This window comes from Trachurus japonicus, chromosome 11 (genome assembly GCF_045865225.1).
Source record: "Trachurus japonicus isolate A0001 chromosome 11, Traja_1.0".
In the NCBI taxonomy this organism is placed as follows: domain Eukaryota; kingdom Metazoa; phylum Chordata; class Actinopteri; order Carangiformes; family Carangidae; genus Trachurus; species Trachurus japonicus.
This window is the reverse complement of record NC_140917.1, coordinates 15,351,791-15,365,361: the sequence shown is the minus strand read 5'-3', so window position 1 is coordinate 15,365,361 and position 13,571 is coordinate 15,351,791. Positions and strand designations below refer to the sequence as shown.

Below are 13,571 nucleotides of genomic sequence, written 5' to 3'. Positions count from 1 at the left end.
GGAGTCAAAGGTCACAAGTGTGGGTGACTCACAAAATACAGTTTTAGCCTTTAGTGAACACAACATCCCAGTGAGGCCTTGGAAGAACCTCATCAAATTTGACACAAACGTCCACTTGGACTCGAGTCCTGGAGCCACTAGAAATAAATATGACAGCATTTGAGCCACATTTTCCAAACCACTTAATAGACTGTGAGCTTAAACTCCTCACAACACACAAAATATGCAGTGTTTTTAGTACAGATAGCTAGCTACCAACTAGCCTACTTGTACATTAGGTCAAAATTGGATTATGAGGTCAAACTGTGATGGTTCTTCACAAAGTACAGGCTGGATAACAATAGTCTTCATCTATACAATTTCATTTTTTCGATTATTTTTGAACTTTTTTTTGTGTCTTTGGATTGACTAGGCTATTAGAATAATCATTAGCTCCATTTATCATGTACTGTTCAATAATCCAAATGATTAATCATTAGCTTTTTTTTTTGCAATTTAAATTTGAATTTTATTTTCTACCATTTGCTGTTCTTCTCATACCTCCAAAATCTAAACGACCTACAGGGATAATGTATAGCTACTGGAAATACAAAGTGTCCACCACTGTACTAAATTGGTTGTTTGCTGTAGATTAAAGGAAATGTACAAGATTTTAAACGCATGCAGTCTAAATACTGGGCACCATGATCATGGTCACCACCACGCTGGTCCCTTACTGCTGGTGTAGGTCCGTGCTGGTCTGGGTGTTAATGGCCCACTGTGATTTGCTCTAACACTCAATGACAGTGATTATCTCCAGCTCTGGGTTTCATTTCATGTATCATGTGTCTGTCATTAGAGACATTTCTGGTGTTTATACAGTGCCCAGGTTTTTGTGGCGCGGCGAGTGCAGCCAAAGCAAACTAGCTCTATCTAATTTGGAGGCAATTCGAGCTGCGTAATGTCAGGTTACATCACGGCGCTCTTCAGGCGGCGAATATTCACATTGACACACTGCATGGAGACAGAGAGAGCAACAGGACCTCAGTAGAGCTGAGCGCTATTATTTTCTTGTCTCTCAGTTCTGGATTAAGTCGCCCAGCCCTTTTGAGAGCATCAGTGTTTGAGTCAGAGAATTAGGAGTCCAGACCACAGGGACACCGGTAGAGAGGAAGCGGGGGTGATGATGTCATGACATGGCAGTGGAGGAGGATGATGTTGGTGTGCTGGTTTGGCTGTTCTCAAGCCTGCTCTGATCTCATGGGAATTGTTTAGCCATTTATTCAGAGGTTGTGCCGAAATTATTTGATAAGGAACTCTGTCGGGAACCAACAAGGAGACACGATCAAGATGTCCCGGAGTAACTGAATTTGATTTAGGGCAGAGAAAAGCACATTTTAAAGTATGATAAACGTTGTTTTTTTTTCCTATGGTTTCGTTCCAGATTTACTTGTCCCCCCAAGCAAAAACTTCCTCTCTAATCCCATTTAATGTGGAACTGTAACAAGTTGACATACCAAAAGCTGTTTCATGCTGGCATCATGATTTAACTGTCACTCTAACACACAAGTATGTTTTGTGTCAGAATACAGTAACTCAATCTGCCAAAAACTGTACTGATGACACATAAGCCCCGTCTATCTGTAGGTTGTTGTGGAAAATTTGGCTGGAAGATTAAAGTTATCGTTAAAGATCCAAGAAAGGCTTTCATGTCTCCTCTGTGAAATGCCCCCTCTTTATAATGCTCTGTCAGAGTCAGACTTAATCTGACAGCGCTAGCTTTGGATCCAAACACTTTGTGACATAAAAGCCTTTCAATTACCCTGTAAAATGCACTGAAACAGCTCTACACACTCTTGACTTAGGAGGCCATTAGGCCACTCAATGGAGATGAATTAAACAGGATTTTTATTCCACTGTAATGGCTGCTCTCTGCTTCTTAGAGCTTAACGCTAAAACTGCATCACGGAGACTCTGTTAACAATTACGTGATTTATATCAGAGGTTGTCTACTTTTAAACAGACTGAAAATAGCTTTAGCGAGGTCTTCGAGAGCAGTTTATGGGAAAACGTCACTTACTGTATGCGTAGGCCGCGCAATCTGCCTCTCCACGGTGGCGTTTGTCGCTGTGGGAAACACCAGTTGTGTTTGTTCTCTCCGTCTGTGGTTGAAAATCAAAGTGCTTCCATATTGTCATAAAGTTTGCCTTCAAACAGTGAGAGATTTTAATAGATGTCAGTGTCCTCACACTGTTTGTTCTGCTTTTTCCGAGAGCTCCCTTGTTGCTCGGCGTGTTTTGTTGCCTCGCTAAGTCTAATTAATGTCAGATATTAATTTGACTGCACGAGAGAGTATACTTTATTCCGTTTATTTAAAAACTTTTCAGGTGTAAATTCATGACTGGCATCCGATTTAATCTCGCAAACACACAGCCGCATTCCAGTTCAATTAAAAAAACCAAACATTGCTGTCATCATTCTCCAGCAGCTGTGCAAAGGCAGGACAGATGCCTTTCCACCGCCTCTCCCCAGGAAGCAGTTGGGATCCGTCCATGTCAATTATAATCCACCACACAACAGTTGGCTGACTGTGATTCATTATCATAAGGTAAGCACGAGCAGGGGCACATAGACTAATACAGGATTAAACTAATTAGCGATCATCAGCCCATTCTTGAATACATCTTTGGGCTCCTAATTTTGTATTATTCCGTCACTGCCCCCCCCTAGTGAAGTACCTTTACCACCCAGCAGAGGCCACTGTGTCCAAGCACCTCCACAAGACCTTTGACATCTAGTTTACATCACCCTCAGGCGTACAGATGTCCTTAGTCTTACACTTATACAACTGATACTTAACTGTACTGGCCCTGAAGTTGACAACAGTTTGGTGAAGCTCATCACATTTATTCCTGTTCGTGTTTGAGGCTATTGATTACAGTGTTGTTAAGAAAATGCATAATTCCGTAAGTATCCTTTGTCATATGTGAACTGCCTCTATGCATGTGATAACTGCATCTCTGACTGTTCAGTGAATTACCACTGAAAAGTCACGAGTCATGTCAAATTTAGCGTTTAGCAGCATTTGTCCCTCTGAATGGTCGGACTATTTTTAGAGCGGAGTTTAAAAGTCTGACCAAATTGCTCTAACACCAGTCGTAAATAGATGAGTCTCAACAAAACCCATGACAACAAAAGGGAATGCCTCTTTTACGCATTCACAATCATAAGGTAGACTCTTGTGATTGAAAAAGAGTGACTGCAACATTTACTGAACAATAGAGGTCCTCTGGTGTCTGTTTGGTTCCTAGGGGCCAGTGTAGTTCCTGGATTCATAACTTGTGTTCTACTGCTGCAGATCTCAGGTCCATGTTAAAAGAATAGTTCACCAAAAAATGAAATTCAGTCATTATTGACTCACCCTCATGCTGATGAATACTCTGTCTTTTTATTCCTCAAAGTGCAGGGGGGTTTGTAGTCCAACGAAAACTTTATATGAGAGTCAATAGCACCCAACACAAAAACGTCCATAAAACTACACAAAAACCTTGTAATATTCCTCCTTACTGCTCGTCCGCTGCAATCCAAGTGTCCTGAAGGGATATAGTCCAGAGTTTACTTAAAACAACATTATTTAGGACATTCTTACAGCCTAAACAGTCCTGTATTACACTCTGACGTTCACACGTGTGAAAGTGAGAGCGCACCCGAGGAAAATTCAATACAGGACTGTTTAGGCTGTAAAAATGTCCTAAATGACGTTGTTTCGAGTAAACTCTGGACTATATCCCTTCAGGACACTTGGATTGCTATGCAGCGGACGAGCAGTGTGGAGGAATATTAAATGGTTTTTGTGCAGTTTTATGGATGTTGTCGTGTCGGGCGCTATTACTCTCATATAAAGTTTTCGTTGGACTACGAACCCTCCTCCCGGGAGTATTCATCAGCATAAAGGTGAGTCAATAATGACTGAATTTCATTTTTTGGTGAACTATTCCTTTAATACGTCTACTATCACTGTAACTGTGTGTTAGTATTAAATCTGAATCTACGTCAGCCTCCGTGCCTTCTGTCCATGGGGCAATTTGCAGCTTAAAATTTGCTTTATATCTGCTGTAAAAAATGTATTGTCCCCTCTCCCTGTTCAATAAACAATACAATAAAATAAAAAAAGAGTACAACGATGGGGATTGTGAACTGTGAAAGTGCAGGAAAACAAACACATGTACCCCTGCTGTTTTCAGTCGCAGCTGCTCATTAGTTGTTGGTGCATCGTGCTGCTGCCAGTTTGCTCTGCTTGTTGGGGTCAACAGCCTTTTGCGAGTTTGCACGCATTACTTCATTGTGTTAGCCAGCGCGCTAACCCTCATACTGGCACCAGATAAACAGCTTAAATCAGGTACTTTTAGCTATTTATGTATTTGAAACCAGATATAAACAAACTGTGCTTGACTCCTATAAAAGGATCTGAATGGATTGTATTAGTGTTATTGGATTTCATTTTGTGGTGGTCCATTTTCAACAGCTTGTTGTTGACATGCGTGTGGTTCTCTGTTAAAATATTTCTGCTATCTCCAGCTCTGAATTACAAGTTGGACCAGTTCATCTCACTCAGCTGCTTGTAATTGCCGTTTAAACGATATTACATCAACGCACCATTACTTTCTTTGGAGCCCCTTTGGATGTTTTTTTTTTTTTTTTGAGAAATGTGTTTTGCTTAATGTTACTTAATTGTTTGACCCACACTGTGCACAATGATGCATGTGTAGAGCTTGATCCTGTAAGATCCCATAAAGTCAATTAGGGTTGATTGTGTTTTTTTATTGGGCAAAGAGGAACTTTTATTCTTTTATTTTGAAAAACTGTGTCATACAGATATTATAATCAAAGCTGAGTATTTTCATATGTCTTCAAACGTGTCTGGAGCTGATCTCTGATTTATGCATGTCAGATTTGGGCTAGACTTTCCACAGTTGTTTCACATCAGGTCCGACACTTTGGTAGACCTCTACTAAACGCTACAACCTGTGACCTCCAACAGAACCGCGGAGTCGGATCAACACCTGTACCGCTCTCGCTGAGCTTCGCTTCTAAACTGGTGCAACTGCAGGGTGGTTATTGTAATGTAGGTGTTTATTTAATAGTGGATAGTGACTATGATTCATTTGTTTGGATCAGTTTTGTGTTCTATAACCTGAGAGGAGGCTCTATAAAGGTTATAAAGGCTGCAGCACAATAGCACCAGTGTTCTCTGATAAAGCTCGGCCTCTTGTGTAACATCTTCTCCTGCTAGCTGGGTGTTTGCTTACACTTTCCATAGTAATTTCTCTCTCTGTCCTTGCAGTACCTGTCTCTATCACCGCGTGAAGACACTCCAGCGAGGGAAAACAATAATGACCGCCTCCCCATAAACAGTCATTTGCACAGGTACAGTGACTCTCCGCTCACATAGCAGGTACAGCAACAAGATGGATGTATTGACCAAGGGAGGCTGAGAGGCAGTGTGTCTTTATCTCTCCCCTGAATACAGCTAATGTCCCATAAGAAAACAGGTGTGTGTGTGTGTGTGTGGGGTTGGGGGGTTGAATCAGGAAGGGAAAGGATAGGTTAAAGCTTAATGGATCAGAAATGGCGGCGAGGAAATCAATCTCCCTCCCAGCCTCTATCCTCCGATTGTTTTCCAATCGGTACGTTTGTTTTCCGTGTGCGAACGACAAGCACGGGCGCCTCTGTGAGTCACTGCAATGGCTTCCGCTCAGCCAATAAACAGCCAGGAAAATATCACAAGCATTTGTCTTTGAAATGATCTCGCATGCAAATGGGGTTTTATGACTGTTTATTTTGTGTGCGCGTGTTTTTCTGTCTCTGTGAGGAAGGGAGACAGAAAAGCAGACGCGTGGACACTAAGTCTCAGAACGACCTGTGCCTGCATGCAAATGGAGTGACATTAATGATTAAAGCAAGTTCATGGGCAAATGGCCTTTGCAGATAAACACCAAAGTCATTGTTTACTGCAGCACAGAGGCAAAACATTTATAAGAGTCTAAGAAAATAGCGTATTCTCAAGGCTCTGAAGTTTGCAAGGCCACTCTTAACCGCATTGTCTTTGTTGGTAATGGGCTTGAAGCAGCAGCCTGCTGTGTTACACTCAGTGGAGTCAGGCGGGAGACAATTTGTCTAAAATGGAGAAGAACATTTAAATAACAAAGGAGTCTGAACAGCCAAGAAATATGGAAGAATTTATAGAATAATTTCCCCTGAAAACCAATTAGATGGCATGCAATGCTCTAACAGAACAGTAGAGCCTGAGTGTTTGCTCAGTATGTATGAGATGCAGGAGTTAGTTAATACACACTCACAGGGTTGTTTCATACTTTCATGCTTTAATCTTCCCAAGATTTAATAATGTGTGTAATATAGAAGATAACGTTGTAAACAAGGAGCATTAAATCAAAGTGAAATATCTGTATCAGAGAGAATTTGTACAAAGCTGTATCCCGGTGATGAAACCAGTGTGAAATCACAAGAAAAAAAAAGAAAAGAAAGACATTTTTGCATTTGAACAGCCAGACAGACGCATTTCTTCTGTCAATGTTTTCTGTCGGGCGTCTGCGTAAGGAGGCGTTCAAGGGCAAACCCTTCATTCCTTCTTCTGTCTGTTCTGGTGAAAAGGCCCTCGACCTGAGCTTGACCCTCTATTAGCATGAAGCACGGGGGTCATCACCAGAGCCGGACAGTTATGTGTCGTCATGGAGACCCCAGAGATAGACCAAAAGAAAAAAAAACACATGCTGATGATGATGATCGGATACCTCTCCTGAAAGCATCATAACATTTCACTGCATGTACAATGTGAGAACAAAACCCAGACGTAATTAAAAGCGACAAAGCTTCACAGTCGCGCGTTTTCTCCGGCAGTGAGAAGAAAGAAAGAAAAACAGCAGAGGAAAATCAATGACCGCAACAGACGCATTCTTGAAGTGTCAGGGGTTAAAAAGGAGCTCTTTGGGTCGAGTGCACATGCTTCCAATTAGGTCTCAAATAGGCAAGAGGAAACAGTTGATTTAGGAATATTGCTGAAGAATGACTTTAATTAGCCCAGAGACCAAGGGACACCACTATCAGCACCAAACAAGGCCAGACATCATTAATCAGCGGCACCAACAGGGGCTTTAGCGGGGCCCAACTCACTGGAAACAAGACAACCAGGGGTGATATTTGTTTGTCATTGTACTCCTGATAAATCATATCCGTTGACAGCAAGTTGAAAGAAGAATGATGAAAGTAAAGCAGATGGAAGAGGTGGGATTGTTTGACAGGAACAAAGGTTCAGCTCAGCTCAGCTTCTTTTCTCTTTTTCTTTTTTTTGTTTTTACTCTGCAGTGGAAACTGTAGCCATTGTCACCTCCAGCCGGTGCAGCTGCATTTGCGACTGCTGTGACTTTGAAACCATCACTAGGCTCATTTGAAAGGCAAACACTTTGCTGCCACGCAAAGCCTCGTCTTATTAGACTGCAGCGAGGGCTGCGACTCGCTGGCTCTAAAATATTTCAGCATGCAGCGTTATCATGTTGACAGTGTTGAGTTCAATGAGGCATGGCTCTCAGGTTTTGTCAACCAAAACTGCATTCTTTGGCTGCTTAGAGTCAAACAGTTTGTGTTGTGTTTGAAATGTTTTTGCTGAAGCACTCGGAGCTGGTGTGATATGAAGTCCGGGCCATGTAAGGCAGGAAAAAGTAAAGCTCATCATAGTTTTTGAAAGTTATGTAATCTGTCATTTTACTTATAACCGACACAAGTGGTTGGCACAAATTATTATTTACCGGGTCTGGCTGTCTTTCTGAGGGTCACACTAGTCAGAGCAGGTCATCCTGTTTCCAGTGGGTGAATAGAACTTTTCTATGAGGCATACTTTACACATCACTACATTTCAAAGGCAAATATTCTTTTTTTCCCACTCCACTGCATTTATAATAGTAGTAGTTTCTAGTTCCTCACAAATTAAGATTTGACACATCAATTTTATGAAAAATGTGTTGCATCTTCTTGCATTTTAACTACCCGAGAGAGTACATTTAGAGCTGAAATGATTTCAGTTGATGAGAAGCAAATTCAAGTGATAATTTCTATTTTGCAAGAATGCCAAACATTTCATGTTTTTTCAGCTTATCAAATGTGAGGATTTGTGATTTCTTAATCACAGAAAACTGAATTTTTAGAGTCAAACCAAACAAATTGAAGTTCATGGACATTTCTCGCTATTATCTGAAGTTGTACAAGCCAGTACATGAGGTTACTCTTACATAGTTTTATTGTTCAGTACTAAAACGGCCCATATTTGATATTTAGATTTAGTGTTTATATCTGTATCTACTGTAAGATTATGTTTATATGCTTTTTTATTTAAAGCCGTCAAAATAAAGACTTTTTAATGTTCCTTGTTGTTTTTACCTTACTTGGCCTGTATTTGTGCTTAGACTTAAATGGATAGTTCAACATTATGGCAAATTGGCCCATTGCCATAATCCCTATAGTCATAGCAGTAGGTTCGTTACCTTTAATTGTTGGTGCAAGCTATTTTTAGAACGGCGGAGCAGAGCCGCAAGCTGCTCAGAGCTACACTACGGAGGCTCATGGGATTTCTTGGTTTTCCTCATCAAACTCATCAAATACACAATCCAACAACTCCACAACGCTCTGGTGGACAAGTTGTGACCTGCACATTCACCACGCTATGAGATAATAACAGAACGTTACAAGTCAGAGTTGTTTTAGAGGTAAATGCTTGCTGAAAAACTGTCCCCAATGAATTTACCTTGAAAACAACTCCATCTCATAACGTTCTGTTATTATCTCATAGCGTGGTGAATGTGCAGGTCACAACTTGTCCACCAGAGCGTTTTGTAGTTGTTGGATTGTGTATTTGATGAGTTTGATGAGGGGAAACCAAGAAATCCCATTAGCCTCCGTAGAGTAGCTCTGAGCAGCTCGCGGCTCTGCTCCGCCATTCTAAGAATAGCTTGCACCCACAATTAAAGGTAACGAACCTACTGCTATGACTATAAGGATTATGGCAATGGGCCAATTTGCCAAAATGTTGAACTATCCCTTTAAGAAAACCACAGTCCCTTTGCAGTTAACTCTCCCTCAGTCACAAGTCAGATCCATCCTCCTTATATAAAGCACTTTTTGATTGCAGTCTCATCCCCCTGCAGTTGCAATGCTCATCATCACTTATCAATTCACTTACATTATAAAATGCAGCTCGGCCTCCCCTGAGAAGAGCTTTGCCTTCAAACAAGCCATCTGAAACTAACTTTGCCTGCATTTATATTCAGGCGGCGGCTTAACCAGGTAGAGATCTACGTAAGATGACTCTGGGTAATTATGAAGCAATTACACAGTCGATTCAGTGGGCTGATGGAAGAAACAGAGTAGTAAAACCATTATGAAGCTTTGACACTTTCTCTTAATTGATTGATGCGCAGCAACTAACTGGTGATTACCATGCTGTGTGCTCACATGAATCATTTCACATGCTCTCAGCCACACATCGCGCTCCACAGAGCAGCAGCACGTGGCGTGAGATTTCACATGTATAGGAGGGTGCTAATAAATCCACACATGTTAGAATATTATCATTATGACTGTGTGTATGTGTGCATGTGTGTGACTGCGTTTGTGTGTAGCCTCTCACGCAGGTGAATGTACAGTACTGGGCCATTTTGTATAATATCCACAGCGTTTCCTGTCAGAACATTTTGTCTGTCTACTCAACTTCACACTCTGATTATTTCATAAAAACCTGCAATTTTCATTGCATTCTTTAAATAGCTATTGTCCCCCATGAGATTTAGGAATAAGTGAGCTGAGAGTGAGTGATTGCATAGGCGCACCCAGTGCTGTTAAGATTAATAATTACACACTTAAAAGTGATTGGATGTGAAGAAACGGATACGATTTGGGACATCCACTCTTGCCTGATGCTTGGTATGTATTAAAAAAACTAAGGAGGAAGATTTCTGACAAAATAAACATGTTTTTTTTTAATGAAAGTCTGTGGAATCTGTCAAAAAGCCATGAGTTTGTTGTGAAGCTCTGGAGGTGGTATTGTGTGATGTTGTTTTAGCCCAGTCATCGGGCTCCCCTGCCGCTGATGGTTCAGCTCAGGTGCATGTGGTCAAGCCAGGTTAAACTATCAGCTGATACTGTGGCATGATGTTGTTAAAGGAGTAGTTCCACATTTTGGGAAACACACAGCTGCCACAAACACAGCCTGTCTACCAGCTAAAAAAACACTCAATTAAACAATGTTGTATGTCTAATCCTGGAGTGTAGAAATGAGTAGTTGTGGTCTTATTGGACACTGTGTCAGACTTTTTCTTGGCTGGGAGCAGTGACCTCATGAGACTGATTGAAATTTTAATACTCAGCTCTCGTTTGTGTGGCTGCATATGAGGGGATGAATACCTCAATTTTCAAGTTGCAAATTTACTTGGATAAAACTTGGATATTCTCCAATGTTATCATGTCACAAGTTTGTGAGGAAAAGACTCACAAATTTGCACTAGAAAACATAGAGTATAAAAAAAGATTTCAGTAAGTCAGATACCCAAAACGACCCTGTAAAAAAAAAAAAGAAAACAATAAAATATTCCTAAGCCAAACTCCATCAGGATGCAGTTAGATTCAGTGGCATACAGTATGGGGCCATATCCCTTCCATTCACGTGCACTTTGTCCTACATATTTGTATATTTCTGAGAAGAAGCGGCTCCTCGGTCCTCAACTGCTTCCAGATGTGGAATGCCAGAGATAATCTGTCCTTTTGGATCTCAATGAGAGCGGTGTGTCTCGCAGAAGCTCAAGGTCCAGATCCGGCTACCAGATTGTAGACATCCCGACACATGCATGTGGTAAGAAGAAGTAGAAATACACACACACACACACACACACACACACACAATCACATAAGGACATGCATGATGGCCTATGGAAAGAAGTCAAAACTGTTAGCTAACTTGACTCATTAAAAACATGCTTTAAACTGTAGTGTACTTCAACTCAGGTTAACCAATCCATTAGAAAATGACATCAAGGCCAATGCACATAGTGTGTGTGAGTGTATTGTGGTGGCCCCTGAAGTGGCTCTTGAGATATGGATGTGCAGTATGACCCTGCGTGTATTGCTGATATATATACACAAATGAATACAAATGGGCTCTCCAGTTCAGTTTCTCTGTGGTCTTGGTTGCATGTTGTTGTCACACAACCTCATACTCACATATTAATAACAGACACAGCAAATACAACATGGCATTTGTTCACAACAGGACAAATTGCATCGTCTTTTTTCCATTTTATAGAGAAAAAGTTATATACTGTAGGTACAAACACTGCCAAGACGTTAAGTATGTATTGATGCTTTATTCTTTGATGACTATTTATCCAGCCCAGTTTATCCAACAGTTTGTATTGAGCTCTGCTGCTTTTGAAGTGGTGTTTCAGTGATGGTTAGCAGATGCTTCGGGAGAGAGACTGAACAGATAGGGAACACAGGAGGCTGTGTGCCATTTTTAAAATGTGAGAACGCTGCCTGTTTAATGCACATCATCAACAAGATGCATTACAAACACGCCTCTGTGAGCGATGTGTTCCCCAGCTCCGGTCTCCAATAAAGCAAACATCTACAATACATGGCAACACAGGAAGGATTTCTGGATGTTTAATAAACCCTATTGACGTTGGTTTTGTTTTGATTTTTGAGGGGGAAATATTCAGTATAACATTTCATTGCAGCTGGGCTCCAGGACCTTTCGCTGGCAGGACTCCCATAGCCAACATAAACAACCAATCCCGTAAGTCGTGCGCCAGGCATCACAGCAACCCAGAATGTATGTGGCAACAGAACAGAGCGAAGACGGAGCGCTCGGGCACCTCGTCATCCAATCAGAGTAAAGTTTTCCAGAATGGAAAAAGTGTCTGAAACAATTATCATAGTTTAGGGGAAAAAGGCAATTTAGCAGCAAACTGAACATGAGCTAAAGAAAGAAAAGCTCCTCCACAAACATATGTGAACAGAGAATTAATGTTGTTACAGTACATCTGGGTATTTTTCTGGCTGCAAAAACAAAACACTGGCTTTGTTGGAAAGACTATTCATGTTCAAATGTCCCTGGCACCAGAGCAGCCATGACAATGTTTGGCAGGAGCCTCGGCTTTATGGACGAATTTTAAAGCAAAGATTCACATTCACAGAGTGGGAATACCCGTCATCCAGAATGAGCTGAGCTGGAAATGTCCTAAAGAAGCCTTTAAAAAAAAAAAAGAAAAAACAGCCAGACGTGCCGGAAAAAAGTACATCCACAGCCTGGACCAACCTTTCTGTCTTTTCCGTGTGAGGCCGCGAGGAATGTCGAGTTATGTTACTGAAGCGTTCTCCTGTGGTAGGGGAGGCGATGTGTCAATAAGACACCAGATCGCAGATCATAAAGCATAACAAGCTCACATTTCTCAAAACAGTCTGCTTCTGCTTGAGGGGAAATGGAAGCTTTTTGAGAGTGAAAAGAGGTTCAGAAAAAATATTCTGTTCGATGTTGGATTCCAGACGTCGTAGCTCATTGTTGTCTCTGCAGGAAGCATAGCAAGATTTGGGGCCCTGTTGCATAGTCAGCCCCTAAAGAGACTGAGTCAGATGTCAAATACTCTGTGGGAAACTGTCCAGAACTATAGCAGAGAGGATGAGGTTTGATTTGGATGAATTCCAGTGTCATTTTTGATGTGGTTCTTTTGCTAAGCTTCAACTGTCTTTGGCTTTAAACCTTAGCATTCTTGCTACGGATATGAAAATTGTAGCAGATTTACTCTGGTTGGTTCATAGTAGTGCTTGAAGCAGATGTAGAGTGTTGCTGTTGTTTCAGTTTTACTGTAGCTGGTTCATCATCAAACAAGCTAAAGCTTCATTTATTAGGTGCATACATTAACAAACAGCATACAGGTAGCTTTGTTCTTGAGCTAGTTAGTGTTAAAGCAACATTGCGGAGTTTCAGCTCAGTGCTCCCACCATCTGGTTGAGAAGCGCTATAGTCTGGGGGGAAAAACGAAAACGAAACTTATCAGCCAGCGCATCCAGCGTCTATTCCCATTAATAAACGACAGTATTTCCCACATGTTTGCAAGGAGACTGTGTGGCGGGTGGTCGGGGGAGGGGGGGAGGGGGTGTGTGGGGTGGCGGGGGGGCGGGGGGGCGGTGGCGGCAACGTCGACCGGAGGAGAACCGTAAGTTTCGCTTTTACCCACCACGTCTCTCTCCGACGCAGAGGGGAGGGGGGAGGAGGGGGGCAGTGTTTCGTACCCGTGCAGGGAAGTTACATAGTGCAGTTTCAGCTGACGCGACCCCGCTCAGGCTGCGGCGGCAGCACCATTCATCCTATTAACCATTTTTCTATCACTGCAATGAGTCTGGAAACATTATTTTAAAGCCTCTGGAAACCCAAATCCACCAAAGCCTCCTAACCATGTATTTTAGGGTCTTATGTACATATTATTAAACATGTAAAAATAATTAGAAAAAAGTTTCCATCCAAATTGAAA

General features: G+C 41.6%; 1 long non-coding RNA gene across 3 annotated transcripts; it reads left to right on the top strand.

The window, feature by feature from the left end:
* The first annotated feature begins 833 nt into the window (after positions 1–833).
* Positions 834–10,873, top strand: LOC146978499 (uncharacterized). Of its 3 annotated transcripts, XR_015036969.1 has the most exons (4): positions 834–1,196; positions 2,465–2,587; positions 5,324–5,406; positions 10,744–10,873. It is a non-coding gene; the product is annotated as an uncharacterized LOC146978499 (long non-coding RNA). The 3 variants fall into 3 exon arrangements; XR_015036972.1 differs by lacking the exons at positions 5,324–5,406; positions 10,744–10,873 and adding an exon at positions 2,715–2,791 and having other exon boundaries at positions 844–1,196; XR_015036970.1 differs by lacking the exon at positions 5,324–5,406 and having other exon boundaries at positions 845–1,196.
* Positions 10,874–13,571: the final 2,698 nt, after the last annotated feature.